Genomic DNA, 22,925 nt, shown 5'->3' on the forward strand with positions numbered 1-22,925 from the left:
TATACGAGTAGAGCATTACACATTTGTAATAAACATGTACATTGTAATAAACATGTGCAATTTCGTTAATTTTAAAAAAAACATCCTCTGTTAAGTAAATATGCAATAACTTAATCGTTGACATGAAAAAATAAATATAAACATACGCATTTTTTTTTTTTTTTTTTTTTGTAACTAAAGCACATACTATTACGTTAATTTTAAAATGAATACATATTATGCGATTTGGTATATATCGGCACAGAGAGAGAGAGAGGGGGGGGGGTTAACATCCACGCGACACAACCGAAGTCATTTCGGGTCTATATTTCAATAATTCGCATGCGCGTATATAGGTCTTCAGTAGTGAGAGGAAACCTGAAACCGTGTCTATTCATTTAGGTGGTAATGACATCGCCGCGACATCATCACCTGTGGATATATACCGTAGAATAATTAGAATTTGTTAAATAGGGACAATATTCGAAGTGAGACTTATAAATGAAAGCATTTCCATTTATTCAAAAAGTATCATTCAGTGTAATCACGAGAGCAACGAGTGTATGTTCACCAATTCTAAGTTTAATATACAATGTGAGCTCTCAGTCCAGATGCATGGCAGTGGGATCATAAAATCAAATGTTAGTTATGTCAACCTCCATATTTTGACGACGAGCCGCTAAAGATATATCACTGTTCAGATGACCCAGTTTTTCTGTATAGCCTACATGTAACACTATTGACATAGATTCTCAAATAATTATATGTTTTATACAAATATAATTATCTCAGTTGAATAAGACTACAATACTCCACAGGTGGTCTTATTATACATACTAGTATAGTAATTATAGTATTAGTATGAGTTATTACTTATTTTATTTGTATGTATATATTCATATTGTAGTTGTTAGTAAATTAGAATAATCCAATTCGGTAGATTAATGGAAACAAACATGGGGAGACAACGTTCTCTTATAGGCATACACAGGGATACTTAAAATATCTACATTTATTATCCACCTTTCCGTGAAAAACAGTGATCAATTTCCACAAACATATGTTTCGAGAAAATGGCTTCAAAGCTTTTTAATATCCATTTCGCGAATTCTGCGAGAAATATTAAGTTTGGGGGATTTCTTGTTTGGAAATAAAATATTATCTAATCAATTTGGGATTCTGTTTTCAAACTTCAAAGTGTACTTTGTCTTTATAAGCCGAAACCAAGGGCAGTCTGAAGGGAGTAGATCTATCATAATCCTACAAATTATATGGAAGCCCCTAAAATCATGCATTTTCTACGATTCTAGATTAAAATTTGATATTATAGACGGGATGAAAATAGGAGAGAAAGAACTAGCTATAAATAACTGGAAACCAAAAATGAGGGGATATAACTGTGCTCTAGTTCCATGCACACCTGTACATGGTGCTATTAGTTTGTGTCAAGTCTGAAGGAAACCCCTTAGAATGTCTGAGTATTGCTGCACTTAAAACATCGGTTATGGATTCTCTCAATGAAGTATTAGGGAAGTTTTTTGCTAGACCGATGAGGTCCTAAACTTAGACCCATCGATTGGAAAACATATGAAAAAAGTACCATCAACATTATCCTTTAACAATTGTAACGTAGACGCCGTGACGAGCGCCGAAGTTACTGGACAAGGAGTGACTGGTGGTCAGAGCAGACTAATTATATTAGTTATTGGGTAATAATTAACGTATTCAATTTTATGTACCAATTATATAATTGTACTGGCAATTTGCCAACAATACATTATTTTATACTGGATGAAATGTTGGACTCGAATGACGATTTCATGGAAATGCACGTAGGTTAGTGTCTGTATTTTAAGTTGTGTAATGGTTTCAAGCAAGACACTGCGTAATATTGATACAGAACTCAGACTAACGTCCACGTGCAGTATCAATTTATTACTTAATGTCTCGCTCTCGATCATTAAACCACGCATATTCTCTAACTAACATGTTAATCCTGTAAACATATATAACAGAATAACGAAAACAAACATTTTCATTAAAAAAAACCTCTTATAATTAAACATTCAGAAATAACATAGACGGAAAATGAAGTGGGCAAAACAAATAAATAGCATGGTTTGTGAAAGTAACATACTTAAACGATGTTAAATTTCAGAAATGTTATAGTAGATTTATCTTGGGTAACGACTTTAACGACCTGTTTATGGCGTTACCTGGTAAATTTTTTGAAGCGTTTAATGTGTTTCTACTTTTAATTAAAGCCGTGATCCACAAATTGAAATAACAAAGAAGTTACAATGTAGTGTCGAATTAAAATACCAGGTATCATGCTACTGTTTAAATCTTTATAGTGTCTACTCTGCCAACTTATTAGAAATAATGACTAGAGCACGCGAGGTTAATTAAGTCTGTCCAACGCAACACCGTTATATGTTTCCCTCAAATTTGTTTCCTAACTGTAAGTAGCACATTACAGACAGTAAAGTACCACGTCTTTTAGTTGATGAGAAATATAGGCATGACTCTCCCAGTCACACGTTAAAAGATATTATATATGTTAAAGATTCTAATGGAGTTTAACGTCCTACTTTTAGGACTGGTCCAGTGTTGTCGGGCATAAACCATGCAGTCTGATACAAAATAAGTTTTGCCTAGATAGGGGGGCTACGGCCTACTCATTTTTCGAATTCCAATTGTAGTTACATTAAACTAAATTCAAAGAAAAAAATCCCCCGCACTCAAAATCACTTATTTAATGTAACACTCACTGGAATGAGCTAACCTGCAATTTAACTTTTAAAGGTATCTTTTATAAGAGGTTCTGTTGGTCTATTGCCGTGATGATCAAAATTTAAAGAAGAGATAATAATTCATGTATATTTCACGCAAAATATTGATGTACTTACATCGATATGTGTATAGAGGGAAAAAATAAAGCGCTTACTAGTATATCTCTCTGTACACCATTAAAATCTCAACTTTTAGATAATGCCAGAAATCTTCATTAATCAAATCGTGTTTATCAGACATAGGGATTTCTTTTTGATCTGTACTGTACATTCAACCCATCAGTCCAAACTATTAAATTTCAATTGCTTTTATACGCCCATATGTTAATGGGGTCGTTGCCCCTGTTTTTCGACACTTACTCTACAGCTAGGTGAGAGTTTTTGAGATATTTTCCTGGGCTAATCCAATTAATCATAGAGTTGAATCGATTGAAATTGAGGGTAAGTTTTGTTTTCCACATTTCCTGGCACTGTTTTCTAAAAACAATTAAGACCGCTAGAGAGTACAAAAGGGTATGCATCAATGCCCTTGTTATCAAAACATTGTAATCGTTCAGACCTTGTACTTGAAGTCAAACCACAGCATTTCCGATTTGGAGATCTTAGAGGTTTTGTTTAAACAATAAAATGAGGCAACCTTTAAAGATGCATTATGTAAGAGTTAGTTAAAGAGCTAGACGTTCTTGCTATGATAGTGCGAAAGTAAATTATGAAAATTTATGTATTAAAAATTTCATTCAAATTACTTTATTCTGAGCGAAGTTGTTTAACTGTTTGAAGATATAGCGTAGATAGTTCATTATCGTAGCAACGGTACTTGAAACCGAGATTTAGAAAAACAGCTGGACGTTCTTGCTATGATAGTTCAAAAGTAAATAATGAAATTGAATATATTATTGACAATTTCATAAAAATTACTTTATTCTTGCCCTTGTTATCAAAACATTGTAATCGTTCAGACCTTGTACTTGTAGTCAAACCACAGCATTTCCGATCTGGGGATTTTAGAGGTTTTGTTTAAACAATAAAATGAGGCAACCTTAAGATGCATTATGTAGAGTTAGAAAAAGAGCTGGACGTTCTTGCTATGATAGTGCAAAAGTAAATTATGAAAATAAATATATTGAAAATTTCATTCAAATTACTATATTCTGAGCGAATTAGTTGTGACTGTTTGAAGATATAGCGTAGATAGTTCATTATCGTAGCAACGGTACTTGAAACCGAGATTTAGAAAAAGAGCTGGTCGTTCTTGCTATGATAGTTCAAAAGTAAATAATGAAAATGAATATATTTTTGAAAATTTCATATAAATTACTTTATTCTAAGCGAAGTTGTGACTGTTTGAAGATATAGCGTAAACAGTTCATATCGGAGCAACGGTACTTGACAACCGAGAGAAGGCCTCGATTGTCCATTTTATTGTTAAGTTTTTAAATCTCGCGGATGTTTAAATCCATTTAAATCTCGGTCATCCGATGATCTAGGGAGTCGATTATAGGCTTGTTATGTTAATAAAAGTCTAAATAATAATTTATGTAACATTTGAAAGAGTCTAAATAATAATTTATGTAACATTTGAAAGACCTGAAATACATGTTTAAAACCGTTTTGACGGCTGGCATATCAATGAATCAGTTTGATTTCATTATTTATCTGATTTACATATAACAGATTAATATTTAATCTATAAATACTTTATAATAAATCTTTAAATTATATATGTTTTATTTGTTCTTCGTACCATTCTTCTTGTTGAGAATGTTAGATAGGTTTTCTAATCATGGCAGTAAAGTCAGGTCGACATGATATTATAATTTAGCGGCAATGTAATTGGGACTAATGAATTCTAAATTTAATTTGGTATTTTCGTTGAGCCAAATTTTTCTAAAGTGATCCGAATGTTACTAACAAGAAAGTGCTATATTATTACCGATACTGATTTAATCCTAGGTTCAATCTGTCTAACTGTAACTAGTGCCCTGATCCTCTGTCGTTGATCATACAATCACATGGTCCTAACATTAAAATGGTTAGGAATGTTCTGCTCTGCCCGGGCTATTTGAGACGGGCATACGTCATGCAGTGTGCTATGAGGGACATTTTGCCCTGATTTCCAACTCCTAATTTTAACACCAAGAGACCTCTGTGTCATTCCCAATTCGTACGACTAGACGCCGCAGTTCATTGGCAGGCACCTCGTCCTGCATCCCTGACAAGGGGAATAAAACTGTTGGCATGCTAACAAAAGTCTGTATTAATATCGCGAAAACCTACTCGTGTACATTCGTGATGTGATGATTCGTACGTAACTAATGTTCGAAAACTAAACGGAAGCTAGCCTTCTTCGCGGATAGCGTGTCTCTGACGTTCAGAATGGTAATGATTCTGTTAAGTAACAAAATGGATGCTATAAAATATAATAAGGCTAATAACTGTCAAATTATAACTTATTCTTAATCGTTCTTGTAGCAGTGAGTGTAAAAATCAACCCTACTTTGCAAGCATAATAAAAATAACTACATGCATTATGAACGCTGGTTTTAAGAACCAAGAGAAATATTTTGACAAACACTACTACAGAGACTGATTTTGTGTCAGATTTAGATATGTTCTTCGAAATTTATACTATATTAATTTCGATCATAAAATATTTTTTTCTCGAAATATTTAGACTCCAGATTGATCATCAAAAACTCACTGGGAAAAAATCCATTTAGTATTTTAATTGACCAATTTTTCTAAAATTATCTTTAAGGCTAAGTTCCGATTTGACAATACCACTCAGCATAGTTCTTATTTGACAATCCCGCTCTCCACAATTCTTAATTGACAATACCACTCGCCACAGTTCAATACCAGGAAGTGTTGTCCTCCTTATTACGATGCAAGAGTAAATGCTATTTCTAAGTTTGCACGACGAATACTTAACGATTAATTATCCAACAAAACAGAATGAACAAAACTTATCCGACTAGAATTGTCTTCCTAATTTTAAATAATAAAGGTATTAGATCTGGATAAAGGTTATAAACCACAATACGTTATTGCGTGTGAAATAATGGGAAATCGAGATAATATTTCAACGTAATAGGTTCATGACCTCGAGTCTTTAAACCCAATCTATTATCAGTTAGTTATAAGAAAATATGTTACTAATTGAGACGTTCAGATGCTTAATCACGATATAGTATATATAACCAATAAATTGCTAATTAATAAGTTTATTGTTGTTCATTATTAATACGTTATGATTCGGAGACATGTAGGCAAATAAGGAGCAATGAATACGAACTAAGGGTGTTAATCAACACTTCAATATGAAAGATCCCGCATAAGATGGTCACATCTAAAAAAAAGAACTATAGGAATAAACAACCCATGAACAACATAGGTGAAGCTACAAGGCATACTTAAAGTAGCTAAGTCTCTAACTCAATATCATCCAAAATCTTCGACATCGAAAACACGAATTATTTGTTAATTTAAATCAATATTGATGCTGTGATCTTACCGGGAAAGGATGGCCTTCTGATATCCAATATTTATGATAAATAAACATTTTACCATAATGCGTTTCAGCGTCATTTGCAACAAGCGACTTGAAGAACAAGGCTAGGCATATTCTACAAGTCATTTCAAACGGTGACTTCATATTCTTATATGGAGACCATGCGCAATGAATACTATCAGCGTAGACTCGAATAACCAGACGCTAGAGATTTCCATTCGATTGAGACTACTGGCGTTTTTCGCCGAACATAATTGTTTTGAAATTAGAGTAAAAACGTAAACGATTGAATGCAAATCAGTTTATATACAGTCATATTACATTATTATATGCGTTGCGACCTATTTGTGTCAATTTCTAGGTACGAAATATTAGCGATTTCAGCTTCTTTAAGTAAATATGTCCAGTAACAATCCACAGAAACCTGATCAGTAATCAATAAAAAATAGCGTGAAGATTGAGTGTTATATTGGGAACTAGGACGAATAATGATAAGAAGCACTCTCTGTTCAGAAAGGTTAAAACGGATCGAACAATTGCCCTAACGCTGTCAAATATTTTTATACTGTCACCCTGTCCGTCTGTCAATGACTTGTGAACGCAATAGAGACAACAATTTTTAACGGAATTATTTCAAAAGGTGTGAAGCATTGGTGTCATGAACGGTCGAACTTTTAGAGTTAACCCCCACTTTGTCGACTTATATGGCCCCTTTAAGGGATTTTACAAAAACGAAATTCAAGTTTCTGGAGAAGTGACCAGATAGTTTGACATTGTTCTGACAAGACTAAGTTTATTACAATAATCAATTATTTATGTGTCCCCCTAACACTACCGACAGTATGACCGATATAGTCCCGACGAATGGCTGTAAACAATATTTTTATTCAGGATGTCTGAATGGGATTGGGGAACAGGCTTAGCCTATGTAAAAAAAAACCTCTCACATTATTAAGTAAGGAACATGGATAATAGTATAAATCACCTGGGCCCTTATTCACGAAAACTTAAACTAAGATACAATCGAAATTTTAAGAAATACTGCAATTCGATTGGCTGACCAGTAAAATCAATTTGCATATATCCAATTTGCATATTGGTCAGCCAATCGAATTGCAGTATTTCTTAAAATTTCGATTGTATCTTAGTTTAAGTTTTCGTGAATAAGGGGGCTGTTTTTTTGCACAGCTTAATAATTCTTAGGATCAGATATACCCTTATGCAGATAAATCATTCTCAAACCTTGGCCAAGTTATTATACCGTTATTATATGACTAACTTTGATTAGTTTCCCGGCTTATTTTAATAGTTTGCACAATGCCAGTAAAAAAAACTTTTCTTAAGGTAATGAGCCAGTCTAGAGCAGTATGGTGTGTTCTAGAATGTTTCTTTTCGAATGGTTCCGCGAGTAAGGCTCTGATTCACTAACAAGAAAGTCCCAGGTTCCATCCCGGTGCTGGCGGAGAAAGTTCCTTAGGATTTTCAGCGTGGTTTCCCGTGGTCGGTGATGCAGGACGGACAGCCTAGCTAGTAATTGTTCGGATGGGCCGAAAACCAAGGTTCTATGTGTACGTTATCATTAAATATTGAACCAAATATTAAAACAAATAACACCCTTAAATGTCTTGTAAAAAAACCAAAATGGTTATTATAAAGTTATAATATTAAATGTATCAGTTCAAACGTTTGGTTGTATATATCAAATAAACTTCCTCTTTTGTTTATGTCTATCGATTCATTGTTGTACATATGACTTATTTGGCATCCAGTCGATTGAATAAAGAACTACGGGTATTCAAAATTCCCAAATAAAACGCAAATACCTATAGGCACGTAATTTAAAACCAGTAAAAAGATAAAACCACCTCTTTATATCCTTTAAATCTGCCCATGGTTCTGCATCTGAATGTACTAATTAACTTCTACGTAACTGCACATCAGTACTTTGAAGAAACATTTAGGTGCATTAAATACATAGTACGCCTTTTCTTGCGGCTAAATTTACGTCTACTTAGCATTCACCCGTAATGACCGATAAACAGTATACTGGCTATGATGATAATCATCCCAAGACAGGTATGAAAACCAGGAAACATCTAGCCTACTGTTAAACATTGGCACCTGTTGAATCCGACATCTGTCAGGCTCAGCATCACTCAACATCTTTCCTAGGTATATCACACCTTCATTTATCAATAACAAAAACAAACAGTATGGTGATGCTTTTAGTCAACGTATACATGCTTATTTAAACCAGGTAGTTCTTAATCCTCAAGTAAATTGCATATTAAAAGCATCCAGATTGCCCTGTTCCTAAGAGAAGTTCATATTTATTTGAAGAATCATAACTACCGATGTTATAAATAAGTTCCCAGTGTTGGGTTCTATAGTTTGATGGTCAACTGTAAATGAAATGAAATGAAATGGGGTTTAACATCCTACTTTTCTGCTCCTAACCTGGGCTAATGAAGACGGGCATACGCCATACAGTGTGCTATGAGGGACATTTTGCCCGGGCAGCGGCGCTACGGCCTACTCTTATATCGAATTCCAACTGCCAAGGGATCTTTTACGTGCACACGCCAATGTGTACACTGACCTCGGTTTTTCGTTTTCGTCCCATCCGCACGACTAGACAGCTGTCCTTGTCAGGCCCTCCGTCCTGCATCACTGACAAGAGGAAACAACGCCGGAAAATCGGGATGAACTTTCTCGGCCAATGCAGGGATCGAATACCGGACCTCCGGGCTAGCGAGCTAGCGTCTTACCCACTTAGCCAAGTGATCCCCCTGGTCAACTGTAACCTTGGCTAGGTAACTTCTAGTAACACAGATAATATGAAAGATTGAAACTGTTCTGAGAGTACATTCCTTGAGAAGTAAGCCACTATCAAGTCAAATTTTATTAGCACCGGTGAGTCTAATTTCAGGTATTAGGTATTTAAATGATAAAGTACAAGATATATTTGTGAGTTATGTGAAGTCGCGGTATTTTAAAAGGTGTACGCATGCCATGCCTCATTAGTTCATACACTGTCTTTAATGTTTTCTATACTGCGTCAAATGCAGACTGTCTTTGAACTCTTTTCCTACGTGGTTTAACTTGCTAGTGTTGTAAGACAGCAGGTCTGACAAGGACAGCTGGCTAGTCGTTCGGATGGGACGAAAAACCGAGGTCCCGTGTGCAAATTGGCGTCAGCGTAAAAGAACCCTTAATAGTTTCGAATACGATATAAAAGTAGGCCGTGCCGCCGCTATCCAGGCCAAATTTCCCTCATAGCACACTGCAAGGCGTATGGCCGGCTTCATCATCATTAGCCCAGTCTGTACAGAAGAGGTTAAAGCCAATTTCAATTCATTCATTTCTCTCTGAGCTCACCGCTGTATAAAAATTTCAATTGTTGAAAGGCAAGATACGATTGTTATTTTATATCTTTTATAGGCATTAAGTATAGTAAAACAAAGTATTGGTTATAAGAAGAATATTTATAGATGATATAATTTTCAGCTCAAATGAATATCTTTATAAACCTTAATGGAACAACTACCAGATTTACCTAAATGCGTAAGTTTGACGACCGCCGTAATAATATAGTCATTTTAACAATAGGAAGCAAAACTCCCAGGCAATCCTGAGCGAAGTCCAACCACTACTATATTTATATGGAAGTCCATTTTATAAAATGGAGCATAAGATGAAAATCCAATTAAATTTTCCAGAGTGGTTACGGAAATTGAAATCCACAAGAGACATGGATGGTCTTCAGAGCAATATTGTGTTTACACATAAATAACATTGGAATCTTATTGACGTTCTTTAAATAACTTTATTTACATATCTATCAGATCAGACAAACATATTTTTTAAGAAACAAAATTTTCTATAGTCAATATTCCTAAAAAGATAAATCATGTTCGGAGTCTGATATAGAAAATTTATCGTGCACATTATGAATACATTATGTTTTTGGTATCAGAGACTATAGAAGTGTTAATAACTTGAGTTTAAAAATCTGGTAATAACTTTCTAAGTAGAAGTGCTATACTGCGTAACCTACTTCTGGTTATACCTCTATATATTGAGTTCTGGGCATATTTATTGTGGAGAACACTTTAAATTTCTTTTATCTAGAACCTAGGTCGTAAAACTATATCAACCAAAAATACAGTTCTACTCTAATTCCAATAAAGTTATTAATCCAAACGCCAAACAAATAGTTCCATGGATTAAATACTACAAATAATTATTTATTCAGCGAAAAGGTAGGTATAGGGCGGTTGAACTGATGTCATCGATTTGCCATTTCCACATGTCGAGTCCGTAAGTAAAGCAAGTAATAAGACATTTATGATTTTGTACCGATCGGTAGGGAGCATATTAAAAAAGCATTAAAATAATGTGGTCATTTTTATTTTTATGGTTACGCGTTCCCGCTTACGGTTCGTCGAATTTCAAAGCCACGGGTTCTTATACGTGAACTCCAGTCCAGTGGACGATATGTTCTACATTGATACACGGTTCGGTTGAAGATTTTTTTACGGTTGTACCTATATCTCAAGATATCTGGAAATAATTGTACAGATTTATTCTTTCTTGCTTTGTTTTCAAACGAAAAAATTCCAAATCCCAATTCATTATGTCAGTGAACATTAATTGTATCTACAATAAATTAGTGTAATTATTATTTGATCTTAGCTTAATCTGTAAGTTGTCAGCAGTAAGTAGTAATACTGTTAAAACGTATATGAAGACAAATAATGTATATGTGTGGAATGATAAGTACAGGTTATGTAAAACATTTAGTAAATATATTGAATATGTCACATTCTCTTGTATTATAAACTTTACTTTGCTATCAGATTTAACCCACTAAATTATAATTAAACTACAAGTCTGTTGGCAATACGTTACCTACGCTTTACATATCAACACTTTTGTTATCAGAAATTTACCTTTCTCTTAACGATATACACACAAGGTAAAGTACTTATGATCTACCTGGAGATTTAACTAAGACATTCAGATGTAATTCTATAAAATCTCCAGTGAACCCAAACAAGCCACTACGTCATCGTATGGTGGCTTAATTTATATACTACAAAAACAGTTGTGTTTGGTTTCGTATTTTTTCCCAGCTATATTTATTACATTCTTCTATGAGTGTTTGTTAAACTGACGTTGTAGGCATACACACCCACGCATAATAGTTAAATTTTGAAATATATGACTCGTGGGTGACTGGGAAGAGTAAACTATGCTTGAATCTCCCCACCCCCGCACCTGTAACTACACGTCATCTTGTTGTTCTTCTTGTTTTTCTTGTGGGCGATGCCCCTGAAACTTGGCATGCTTGTTCCTTGCTCAAAAGCGCATTGATTGACGGACTTAGATTTGTTATATAACGTCGTGATTCCAAAATGTTGGTTAACTACCCTGCTTAAAGCCAAATAATAGTTAAATATGGAGTTTAAGATCATAAATTTTCTTAAATAAAATATTTTGGTAACATAATATTTTCTGCACATAGTGAATAAGGATGATACGATACGACATAATAACTTTTCAGGGTGCCATTAATAAATTGAAAAATCAAATCTATTCAGAATAATACTGTTCTGTCCTAGTATACATACTGTTATACCGTCTTCCTTAGCTCAATCAGAGCAGAACCCTATTTCAATTTATATTGTTATGCTTTGTAGACGTTTCCGAGGGTCAAAGGTCGCCGTCTAATCAACCTTAAAGTAGCTAATCCGTAACACAATATCATCCGAAATCTTCGACATTGAAAACACGATTTTTTTTGCAATTTAAATCAGCATTGGTGTAGTGATCTTACCTGAAAAAGATGGGCTTCTGATATCCAATATTTCAGACAAAATAAACATTTTACCATTGGTACACGAATCGTGTACCATAATGCATTTCAGTGCAATTTGTAACAAGGTGCTCAAAGAATGAGGCTAGACATATATTCCACATGTCATATCAAACGGTAATGCCATATTCTTATTTGTAGAGCATGCACAATAAATACTATCGATGTTGACTGGAATAACCAGACGCTAGAAACTGACTTTCGGTTGAGACTTCTGGCGTATATCGCCGAACATAACTGATGACAATTCACAGTAAAACAGAAACGATTGAATGTAAAACAGTTTATATAAATTCCTATTATATTATTATATGCGTTGCGACCCATCTTGTGCCAATTTCTAGCTCCAAAATATTACCGATTTAGCTCCTTTAAATTTAGTTCAAATATTACTGCATGTTTGGCATGTAGATCTCGGAGAATATTTTGTAAGTAAGGCGACATTTACCTTGTCTATATGGCATCGATATAATGAAAATACACTCCTATCAAGGGTCAAACTGTGTAGAATTATAGATATTTTCTTCTGTAGGTCGAGCTACTTAACATTTTCAAAATCAGTATCATTGCTGAACTAGCCTGGATTTCAATAGGGGCCTTCCTTATACCTAGCAAAACAAATGTTTCAATTAAACAAGAAAACTTGTTCTGTACCGCGTACATGGCAGGGTAATAAATCCGATATCAACCGTCGAGTCATGTTAAAGTAGCTAAGTCTCTACCTCAATATCATCCAAAGTCTTACACGTTGAAAACACGAATTATTTGTTAATTTAAATCAACATTGATGTTGTTATCTTACCAGGAAAAGGTAGGCTTCTGATATCCAATATTTAAGACAAAATAAACATTTTACCATTAGTACACGAATCGTGTACCATAGTGCGTTTCATCGTCATTTGTAACAAGTGACCAGAGAGAGCGAGGCTAAACATATTCCACAACTCATGTCATACGGCGACGCCATAACTTATCTGGAGAGCATGCGCAATAGACTGGAATAACCAGACGCTAGAAATTTCTATTCACATTATTATATGCGTTGCGACCCATTTGGGTCAATTTTTAGGTCCCAAATATTAGCGAATTAGCTCCTTTAAATGTTAATCAGTTCCTTCAGTATGCATAACAAATTCTGGTCTTAGAGTGTCCATAAGGTTTCCATCTGATATCAAATCTCTGGAAAGTTGTTCATAAGGGTGACAAAATACGACCACAAAATATGTCTTAGGGGTGTAATTGATTTTTATTTTTTAGCTTTCGTTTTAGAGATAAGATGATGCAAATTCTGAATTTGTTTAACCAGATTTGTATATATGGGACGTGGTCTTACATTAAACATTTGTTGAAAATATTATCTTGCCAGAACACAGTATGGTATTGTAAGTAAATTGAATTTACCACCCAGAAATACATATTTGAAAGAAAACAAACTTCGTGTATAAAAATAAACTGAACAAATTGGTGTTTAATAAACCAAAATGGTTTATGCATTAATACATCTTGTTTATAAAGGCATGTGTTTCAAGAAATATTTTTCAATATTTAAACAGGAAATATGACACAAGGTCAATAACATATTTTATTTTCTAAATGAGACACAGAAACAACGATGGTGATGAGAAATTAATAGAAACCAATGTAAATTTCAAACATTTGATAACACTTATAATATAATTCCACAATGGTAAGATATTGTATAAATAATCCCCCATATTACTCCAAAATGGTGTATTTTGGATGCGTATCATGGGCCCTCCGATGTTCATATGAATAAAACAAAAAATCTGATTTAAAAACATGCATTATTTAATTACTTACCTGCTAATTAATAGGTTCGATTTGAATTTAAAGTTTAACAGTCCTCAATGATTGATATCTGAAAAGTTCTGATTAAAGAACAACACATTTAAAATACAACATGGTTGCCATTCATTCATTTCATATTATCCTTGTATAAAACTGATATCCTAGCTTAAATCGGTGACTCGTTCTTCCGATATCAATGGCCACTCCAATTTGTCGGACAATTACTTGGAACAAAAATGGGAGCGCCGCTATCGTCTGCACGCCATCTTGAAACGAATACCCAATGCTGATACCATTTATCAAAAAACTCATTTCCATCACGCAACCTTTTCTATAGCTATTAATTGTACATTTAATTACACACGTGGCGTATAGTATGAATAATATTCCGTTCTTTATAATAGAGACAGAAATGCTGGTGGTTATTTATATTAAATATTTATTATCTATTGTAATTCCTAGGTTTATTGCGTTCATTGTTCTAATAATTTGGGGGCTACCGTGTTTGGTTTTGTTGTTTTGTTTGTTTAGTTTAGTTCTTGTCATGTAGCTGTGAATATTAATAAATTTAAATGAAATTAAACGAAATGTCGTTTAACGTCCTACTGTTCTACTCCGCCTGGGCTAATGAAGACGGACATACGTCATACAGTATGCTATGAGGGAAATTTGTCCCCCCCCCCCCCGTCCTGCACCACTAACAGGGGGAAACCACACCGGAAAAATCCCGAGGAACTTTCTCGGCCAACAAACACCGGGTGAGGACTCGCGACCTCCAAGTTACACTGTATACTTAACAAAAACGTCGGCAAACTTTCTGTTCAATGATGGAATTCATGAGTTCAATTCAAACCTTGATTGTAATTTGCAGTTTTATTTCATGTCTATGATGATATCTCCATCAACCTACATTAAAGGAGCTGAACCTCTTACTCAATATTTTCCATAATATACTCTTCAAAAAAGTGGGGGATATTGAAATGCAAATACCTATGCAGGCTGTAATATGATAAATAGTCATGGGCACTTGACATGCTTTGAGACTAGAGTATGTTCACAGATGAAGAACTTCAAGGAAGGGTTGATGAAAACTGCCGCGTGCTGGTTTATCCTATCCATGTTTGCTTTCCTATCGGTTCTTGCATAAGATTTACTGTTTAGCGTATCTTTGCTTTAGAGTCTTACGTTTAATTTGCAATGAGACGTCTTCAACATGATGAACGTCTACGTGCTATTGGTATGCTTCAAATGGGTTCTACACAGCGAGTAATAACCAACATGCTTAATGTGTCACAGTCTGTGATCAGCAGACTGTGGAACCGGTACCAACAAACACACAATGTTGATGATAGACCTCGTTCAGGTCGTCCTTGAGCCACTACACAAGCCCAGGATCGATACATTCGTACACAGGTCCTGCGAAATTGAGTACAAACGGCCAATCAGCTTTCTGTAATCTTGTACCAAGTCACAGGAATTCGAGTTACACCCCAAACGATTAGAAATCGGCTACATGCAGCCCATTTCCATGCGCGACGACCGCGTGTTGTGCGTCAATGGTGTAGGCAGCGTAGAAATTGGAGTAATCGTCGATGGGCGCGTGTAATGTTTTCAGATGAGGCCAGATTTACCCTGGATTTCACCGATAGGCGTGCTCGCGTTTGGAGGCGTGTAAATGAGCGTCATGCTAACGTTAACGTACAGGATTCGGGCGCGGGTTTGTTATGGTGTGGGGAGGAAACACCATGACTGGCAGAAAGAATTTGCATATTGTTCAAGGAAGGGTCACTGGTGTGTACTACCGTGACCACATCCTGGCACAGATAGTTCTGCCCTTTGCTCAACGTGCAGGTTGACGTTTCATCTTTCAATGCCCGTGCCCAGCGCGCTCGTGTCGTGAATGACTACCCCCAGTGTAACCATATTGTCCATATGCCTTGGCCAGCCATGAGTCCTGACCTTTCCCCTATAGAGCATGTCTTGGACATGATCGGGAGACGTGTTCGTCGACATCAATGTCAACCGACAACACTGCAAGAATTGGCCTTGGCACTGCAAGAGGAGTGGGTCAGATTGTCCCAAATCGTGATTGGACGGTTGATTAGGAGCATGCTACGACGAATTGCTGAATGTCTGAGGATTGGTGGAGCAATTACTCATTATTAAGACAAAAATCAAAAACGTCCATTTTCACATTTGACAGTGTATCTCTTTGCGAGTGAAATGGGGCCGTCAGATAAGCCACCCATATGAACTGTTTGTGTTCATGTGTAGGCAATTGGCCTGTTATTAACCTGCACTGGTTACCTCTAATAAAAACAGCAGTGCATTCCCGCAGTTTTGTATTGTTTCTGAATATCCCAAAAAAATTTTGAAGAGTATATTCAAAATGAAAAACACGAATTAGAATTCGATATCGGTCCATTCCAATCAACATTGGTGTTGTCATCTAGCCGTGAAAATTACAATCTATTTTGTTTGTTTTTTATTTTTTTGTTTTTTTTTAAATTGAATATAAATCAATTACATACACTCATATCACATTTACATCTGTTAGTGTTGTTATCTAGCCGTGAAAATTCTAATATCCAATATTTAAGACACAATGAGCATTTTAAAATCAGTGCATGAAAACCATATCCTACAAGACAATGCAGAAGTAATGGCTGACTCACAAACGACAAAATAATAATAATAAAAAACGTGTAGAGTGGACTAAGCAGAAGTAAATGGCAGCCGTTTAATATGGACTGTCCACGTATTTCACCCAATATAATTGATTAGAAGTTTCAATATATATATATTTTTTAAATTGAATATAAATCACTTTACATACATTCATATTACATTAAAATCTGTTTAGACCCATTCAAGGTTTCAAAAAATAGAGCCTTACGCCCTTTAACAACGTAGTCTGTTTACGGCACAAGAGATTCAAAACGGAATGTATGACGATCCGGCCACTGACTTTTCGACAACAGCAGTTTATCACCCTAAAGCCTGTTTTTTACTAGGCGAATTTTTTCGCGCGAAGCGAATTTTTTCGCCGCGAAAGATTTCGAGCAATCGCGCTTGTATTTTCCACTACACAAGCGATTGTTTCGATCATTCTTTGTTTCATAGCAGAATTGGCGCGAAAGCTTTCCTTACTGAACTTCCACAATGGCTGCTGCCGTCAATATCGGTACTGTTTGAGCCAGCAGGGATTGCAGCAGAATCATCAACCATTCTCATTTCCTGTTCATCATTAAGGGTTGCTATGCTAGCCAGATCAGAAAGATTCAAATTTCCATTCTTCATCATTTGGTTTAGGAGAAAAATGTTCAGTTCAGCCATTTTGTTTGCGGGGAGAAACGAGAATGGGGTGGCCTTGGCCTCGTGAGTTGTATTACCACGTGGGAGTTTACGGAATTCTGATTGGCTTGCTCCTTTTTTCGCGGCTGGAAAGTAGAAACTGGTCGAACTCCCTTTTTCGCAGAGAAAAAAGCCAGCGAAAAGTGTGGCGCCGCCTGAAATTATACTGTGCATGCCTGTACTCGAAAAAATTTGCCCAGTGGAAAACAGGCTTAAGCCTAACCATTCAGCTTCTTTAAGCACATGTGTCGGCGAACCGGTAGCCAGGCTTAAAATATAGACCTACTTTATAATTACTTATTACATGGGAATTAGGATTCAATAAGGTGTTTTGAAAATTAAAGTCATATTTTGCATCACACATCGCCTTTTATTTCCGTTATATAAAACGAAGCTTTTAAACTAAATTTGACCAAAATGTTTGAAATAATGTATGTCATAGTTTAATACGTCCAAATTTATTATTTTCTACCGCGTACTAAAATATTTCATTACAGTATATGATTATCTTCTCCCAGTTCTAAATTTAGTTTTCACATAGTTATAAAATATAATCAACTTATTCACCATATGTTTGAGATTAAAATATAAATATTTTATGGAAATACTTCGAGCATAAGTGTCAAGTCCGTTTAAAAAATGATTGAGTCAATAAATGAGTAAACCTTTTTTTAAATTAGTGATCTAGAATAGTACACCCATAACAATTATAAATAAAAGTGAAATACAAATTTAAATAAATCAGAAAACCAAAACTCTAAGAATTAATTCCTTTAATTTAGTAGCTTATTAGATATTATATATGCACTAAAACTATATATTATTATATGAGAGGGTGTCTGATCTTCAGCAGTGGGGAGAAACCGGGGGATCTGGAGAAAAATAATGAGGGTGGGCAGGCGCGACCCTAATCATTGTCACGCGCAAGCTTGGGGACGAAACTATGCCATTGGAATCAATGGCCGAATTTTTTATTCTAACCTCGCGCGTTAGACAACTCGGGCATCCCCACCCCACTTATTCTACTTAATGTCTATAGCGAACCCTTCGAAATGTGGTAAGCTAAATCTGAAAGGCAGAATGGCCACATTTTAAAACTAGAACTTTTGGGTTTGCCGTTCGATAACATTCTTTTTATTTTAAATAGCTTTCTGGCTAGTAATTAATATGTTCTTATCTTCTTTATAAACATAGGTATCTCAGGCATCTTGCTCTTCATAATTTTGAAAATGAAACCCGTAACATGAGGTTGAGTAGTAAAATTCTAAGTTCATTCCGATTAAAATAATCTACCGTCAGTTTTTTCATGCCGTGTTCTGATTACGCGTAATGTGCAACGGTTGCCAGGCAAGATACGCCCACATTTTGTAAGAGATGGATAGAGTACAAGCTAAAAACAAAAGCGATTTTTCGTACAATCAGGAGCCATAATCCAGAAAGTTATGGTCTGAAATGCGCAAATATCGAAAGGGGCTGATATCTTTGGGATATAAAGATACATTTTAAGTTTCATAAAAATTGTGACCTCCAGAGCGCCCACAATTTTCGTACTACATACTTTTATACAATTTGCGTGCACAGAGCGACCATTTAATCGGGTAGTTTTGTTTCGATTTTCCCATAATCCCAATTCAACCTTCATTATTACGGAATAGTGATATATTTTAACGGTTTTTAAAATCGGATAAAACTTGTGACCTCGAGACAATCCACAAGCTAAAAAACACGTGTTTTCGTACAATCAGGGGTCATAATCCAGGAGGTTGCAGACTGATTTGAATGTCTAAAGGAACTAATATCTTTGGGTTATAAATCGGATAACAATTGTGACTTCTAGAGAGTCCAAAAACTTGGTATTACATACTTTTACACTAGGAGCGGTCATTTTGTCCTGCAGTTTGGGTCAGAATTGTACGAAATTCGAACTCAACCTTCATTGATGTGTGACGGTGATATATTTAAACTTTTTTTTTTAAATGAATAAAATTTGTGACTTCTAGTGGTCATTTTGTCCGGCAGTTTCGGTCCGATTTTTACGAATTTCGAACTCAACTGACATTATAGTGTAATGGTGATACCTTTCAACGGTATGTTTAAATCGGAAAAAAATTGTGGCCGCAGTGGGACCACAAGCTAAAAACGCGACTTTTCCTACAATCGGCGACCATAATTCAGGAAGTTACGATATGAATTTGCGTACGAGGGGCGGCCATTTTATCCAGCAGTTTTGTTCCGATTTTCACGAAATCTGAACTCAACCTACATTATGGTGTAACGGTGGGTGATATGTTCAAATGGTATTTAAAATCGGATAAAAATTGTGACCTCTAGATGCACCATAAGTTATGATCCGATATGCGCGAATATCGACAGGAACCAAGATCTTTGGGTTATAAACATGTATTTCAAGTTTCATCAACATCGGATCAAAATTGTGACCACTAGACGGTCCACAGTCTTGATATACCACATTTTTACGTTATTTGCATACGAGGGGCGGTCATTTTGTCTGGCAGTTTTGTTCCAATCTTCACGAAATTTGAACTCAACTAACATTATGGTGTAACGGTGATATATTCGAACGGTTTCTTTAAATCGGATTATAACAGTGACCTCTAGACGTACCACAAGCTAAAATCGAGATTGTTCATACAATCAAGGGTCATAATTCAGGAAGTTACGAACCAAGATCTTTGGGTTATAAACAAGAATATCAAATTTCATCAAAATCAGATGAAAATTGCGACCTCTAGAGTGTCCACAGGCTAAAAACGTGATTTTGCGTACAATCTGGGGCCATAATCCATGAAGTTATGGTCCGATATAATGCTAATATCGAAAGGAGTCGAGATCTTTGGGCGATAGGCCTATATTTCAAGTTTCGTCAAAATGGGATAAAAATTGTGACCTGTAGAGTGTTCACAAACAAATTGTGGAAGTCCGGATGGACGTCCGGACGGATAGGGGCGACGCCACTATAACCAAGTAACCCATATTATTCCTATATGTTTACTTTATAGTGCGAGTACTTTCTTACGTACATTAATATTGTAAAATGGTTATTTGAACCTGTAAAAATGCTAATTTATACGACTCGTTTCTTAAACCTTTCCGATAGAATTTGTATTATGTTCTATTTCCATTATAGTCATATTAATTGTTTTACATTAAAACAGATCGTAGTCAATTTAGTATCGTAAACATTTTGACATTTCACAAAAGCACATAATTCTAATCCGCATGATGGTAACAGATGGCGCTGTTTAAAATTATATGGTTGCCGATACCGGCCATGTAAAATGTCACCAATATTATGGCGAAGAAACGACAAAGTATACCTCCGATACAATCTAAATCAAAAAATAATTCTGATGCAAAAGAGGTTTAGAAAATCTATTTGTTAATTTAGCCTATTTGTGTCCATCAAAATAACGAAATAGTTTACGCAAAAAGGTATATTATTCAAGTAATCTAGAAATGCCACAGGAGAAAACAAAGTTGATTTGCTATGTTAATTCCTTGAACGAGAAGTAGTATCAGCGTAAGCATACACCGTATAGCTAAATGAAGCGATTGTTTGGTCAAAGAGACATAATCCCGTGGAAAAGTGCAGCTGTGTACGAATATAAGAATCACATGTCTATTCTCTGGATTTTCTTCACGCGAAAAAGAAATGCACGTTATAATATTTATCTGTACTACCCCCGTGATGACTACAGTGTTTTTCACTTTGATTTAGGTAAAACAAAAGTTTGAAATGGGTTGAATTATTGTGGTATTACTGCGATTAGGGATCGGACAAGCTCATTACAAAATTTGCTTCGAAAGATTAAAGGGAAGTCAGGTTGTTTACTGATTTTTGTTTTATTTTTCTATTATAGATTTAAAAAAAAAAGTTTAAATATATCACCGTTACACATCAATGAAGGTTGAGTTCGAATTTCGTACAATTCTGACCCAAACTGCAGGACAAAATGACCGCTCCTAGTGTAAAAGTATGTAATATCAAGGTTGTGGACTCTCTAGAAGTCACAATTGTTATCCGATTTATAACCCAAAGATATTAGTTCCTTTAGACATTCAAATCAGTCTGCAACCTCCTGGATTATGACCCCTGATTGTACGAAAACACGTGTTTTTTAGCTTGTGGATTGTCTCGAGGTCACAAGTTTTATCCGATTTTAAAAACCGTTAAAATATATCACTATTCCGTCATAATGAAGGTTGAATTGGGATTATGGGAAAATCGAAACAAAACTACCCGATTAAATGGTCGCTCTGTGCACGCAAATTGTGTAAAAGTATGTAGTACGAAAATTGTGGGCGCTCTGGAGGTCACAATTTTTATCCGATTTTGATGAAACTTAAAATGTATCTTTATAGATTCCAAACTTTTTTTCCATTCTATCCGATTTGTGTTCATTTGTTTTGCGGAATATTAATCTGTGTTCGGTCAAAATTGTTTGTCCTTAAAACGAATGTTGAGATTAAATTGTTGTTTGTTCCTATTCTGTCACGGTAATCCAAAAATAAAACAAAAAATCAGTAAACAACCAGACTTCCCTTCAATCTTTCGAAGCAAATTTTGTATACCACAATAAATCAACTCATTTCAAACTTTTGTTTTACCTAAATCAATAGAGTCTAACGCGTTATTTAGGATATAATGTCTTCTTACGTTGGTTTCTTAACAGAATGAAAATTACAATTGGATAACTAGTTACTTCTGCTAATACTACTAAAATCATTAGTCACAGAGTAACACACCGACAGAAATATACACGCATTCTTAAAAAATTTTAATAAGTGTGTAAAGTCATCACTCTCTGTGTATGAATACCGTGTTTTATTCACATGCCCTATAAATAGAATGTATTGTTATAAGAACTGCTCATCGCAAAATCAAAAATCAACATCGAGAAAAAGAATATTTACAGTGTGACCGAGACTTCGAACAAACACACATCCTGATCTGTCAAATCATATTTTATGTTTTAATCTATCCGTAGACCGTTTAGAAAATCTTTTCACAGTCTACTTACCTGAATTAAAGTTAAGTCCCCTCATATTTATCGCATGTATATAAGTCTATTCTTCAGGTACTCCAAGCTATACGTTAAACTATTTCATAGTATATTCAGACGGTCGTTATGTATTTTCACAAATGAAAACCTCAGATAAAATCTCTACTCAACCCACAAGTGCTAAATTCCATGCTTATCACTAAACTTTCCAATAAAACTAAATGGAATCCTTTGCACGCCTCAATTTAATGACGTCACCGAAGCGCGAAAACGATCGTGTGTTTCCTGGCTAATCACAGATTGATCACGTGAGTCTTGTTCTTAGCAAATCCCGTTTGAAATTTAACTATATTACCAACATTTGTCGACAAACAGATTGGGAATACTGGAGCTTCGCGCTAAAATTGTATCGATAAAAATATGAAAATATAAGTGAGTTGACGACAGAAGAACCATATGGCATTGTTGAATCAGCAATCACTTCGCGTGGGCTATAGATCTAGCCTCTTACCTCTTTTACCTGACTCTAAATCATTAGCTGTTCTAATATCAAAGCACAGCCGGTAATTTCAAGTAAC

At 35.2% G+C, this 22,925-nt stretch overlaps 1 protein-coding gene across 2 annotated transcripts in view; it reads right to left on the minus strand.

Moving 5' to 3' along the window:
* LOC126827102 (transmembrane protein 26) overlaps positions 1-22,711 on the minus strand; it is a 64,189-nt gene extending 41,478 nt beyond the window's left edge. Inside the window, exon 1 of one of the 2 annotated variants that reach the window (XM_050556299.2) lies at positions 22,366-22,711. The gene's annotated coding sequence lies outside the window, so the exon portion shown is untranslated. Of the gene's footprint in view, positions 1-13,981; positions 14,236-22,365 lie in introns of those variants that run through there. The other variant, XM_050556300.1, reaches the window with a different exon arrangement.
* Positions 22,712-22,925: the final 214 nt, after the last annotated feature.

Source organism: Patella vulgata, chromosome 7 (genome assembly GCF_932274485.2).
Source record: "Patella vulgata chromosome 7, xgPatVulg1.2, whole genome shotgun sequence".
Lineage (NCBI taxonomy): Eukaryota > Metazoa > Mollusca > Gastropoda > Patellidae > Patella > Patella vulgata.